Source organism: Lynx canadensis, chromosome B1, assembly GCF_007474595.2.
Source record: "Lynx canadensis isolate LIC74 chromosome B1, mLynCan4.pri.v2, whole genome shotgun sequence".
In the NCBI taxonomy this organism is placed as follows: domain Eukaryota; kingdom Metazoa; phylum Chordata; class Mammalia; order Carnivora; family Felidae; genus Lynx; species Lynx canadensis.
The window spans coordinates 146,338,044-146,340,477 of record NC_044306.2 but is presented as its reverse complement, the minus strand read 5'-3'; the positions used below and the strand labels follow the sequence as shown (position 1 = coordinate 146,340,477).

Below are 2,434 nucleotides of genomic sequence, written 5' to 3'. Positions count from 1 at the left end.
TGATGTATCAAAAACTGTGTTTGTAGTCACAGGACTACATCTTTCTGGCAAGAAGCTAAATAATCTTGGGAAAATATAGCTGAAATAATCAGCTAAAAGAGAAAAAGACTAATGAACACAAGGTCCTCCTCTGAGGGCTGTTCAATGACCAAAGATTATGAATATCTCTGAGACTGTAGTCTTACTGTTAAAGATTATTGAGCAGATATTTGGAATATGGAGAAGAGAGAAAAGGAAAGGGAAGGGAAGGGAAATGAATGGAAAAGAAGGATATATATGTTAAATCCACCAAAAGACAGGAGAAAACAGAAATCTCTGAAAAACCTATTTCTGAAGATCATGGAGAGAGGATAAATGGAGCAGATTCTGGAAGATTAAGGTTCACTTAGAAAATATGAAGGGGCACCTGATGGCTCAGTCAGTTAAGCTTCCTACTTCAGCTCAGGTCATGATCTCACCATTCGTGAATTCGAGCCCCGCATCAGGCTCTGTGCTGATAGCTCAGAGCCTGGAACCTGCTTCAGATTCTGTGTCTCCCTCTCTCTCTTCCCCTCCCCTGCTCACACTCTCTCTTTCTCTCAAAAATAAATAAACATTTTTTAAAAATTTAAAAATAAAATATGAGAAGATACTAGCTGAAGCTAAGTTGGTCTTCTGTGTACACATAGGTGAACTGAGAATGCTGAGTGACTGCCCCATCACCCTAATTTTTGGTGGCAGTAGCTAGAATTGGGGAGAAGCAAGATAGGGAAGTGGTATTTTGAGACTTAAAATAGGGACAAAAGGAGAAGATTACAAAGGCATCCATGCGATCTCAACTCATACCTTGGTTATAGGCACTGATGTCATGACAGCATGTTGAAATCATGTCTTCCACACTGAAAGCTTCGGGGGTTGTGACTAGCCAAGGTTCCTTCCCTGAGTAGAGTTTACACATCCTCAGTCCTTGAAAGACCAAGATCCTAGTGACATATTTGCATCTCTGCTACCACCCTGAGGCAACTTAGTTACCCACCAGAAGACCGCTGCTTGGAACTAAGAAAATCGCCTCTCAGAATCAGAGAAGAGACATAGGGATAGTAATAGTACAGAGATTTAGTCTCTTAATGACAAACTAGACTCTGAAGTACTAAAATCTATTCTCTTACTGCTAAGGCTCTATCAGAGAATAAACTGAGGGTAGAAGGGAGGAAGGAAAAATTTTGGGACCTTTTTCTGATTACCATCTGCCCTTCCTATCACTTACTGTTATGTGACAATAGCCTCGCCCCTCCTACAGTTGGTGATCAGTAATGTCTAGGGAATGAATGCATTAATAAGTTCATTCAGAAAAATGGGTCTTTGTGGTTTGAGTCCTGGTACTTTTTCAAGCAAGGGTACCTTATGGAAAGATTGAAATTCTTTGATTATATTGTGAAATCGCAGTGCTTACGTTGGCAGCACATATTTCTAGACTTGGAACAATACAGAGAAGGGTAGCATGGCCCCCGTGCAAGGATGGCATGCCAATTTGTGAGGCATTCAACATTGGTTAAAGGGGATTCAGAGGACACTTATATAGATGAGCACTGAATAATATATGGAATTGTTTACTCATTATATGGTATGCCTGAACCTAGTACGACTAGTGTAGCTCACTGTATGTTAATTATACTTCAATTTTCAAAACCGTGATATTGTAACAAGAAAGGAATGGATCATATGAATACTATATCGCATGGGAGTCCAACACGGACTATAGTAGTAATGACATTGATAGGACGATTTTTATCCTCTCTCATGTCCTGGTACATTATCACAAGAGTACTCTGGTAAAAATCAGTCACCGCACCTACTAGAAACTAGAGGTGGGGAGAAAAGAAAATGATCGATTGTTTCTTTTTCTTTTGAGGATCCTTTTTAGAAGACTCCAGGAATTGAGTTCAAATAGCTTTTAATTGATGAAAGCTAAATGATCTATGAATAGTAGAATGTATCAAAGGGGAATTCATGGCTAGGGTTACTGTACTTTATGTGAAATGAATATTGGCTATTCACAAGGCAAATAAGACATCAAAATGTTAAACGACTATGAAAGTGTTAGAATAAACATGGGATAATTGCTTTATTAAAGATTAGTAACCTGAAGGCATCTGTTACCGAGTTGTTGGCTAACAATTGGCCAGAGAGTGATAATAGGATCCCACAATCCAAATGCCTCACCAATTGAAAAATAATTCTGGAAAATATCACGTGAATAACTGTTGAGTATGATACTGTTAACTGTCTACCTAAGGTTGGCCAAAAAGCTGGCCCCCATGCCAAGCAAGATGCATTTTTTGGCTTGTTACAAAATTAGTATTTAGAATGAAGATGCTATTACTGGGTGCCAGCAGATGATGAAAAATGAGGAAAATCCACCTTTGTCTCCTCAGTGAGGTTTCTCATGCATTTA

General features: G+C 38.9%; 1 non-coding gene across 1 annotated transcript; it reads left to right on the top strand.

Annotated features, from left to right (window-relative positions):
• The first annotated feature begins 1,424 nt into the window (after positions 1-1,424).
• On the top strand, positions 1,425-1,532 carry LOC115513161. Its single transcript, XR_003968584.1, has one exon. It is a non-coding gene; the product is annotated as a U6 spliceosomal RNA (small nuclear RNA).
• Positions 1,533-2,434: the final 902 nt, after the last annotated feature.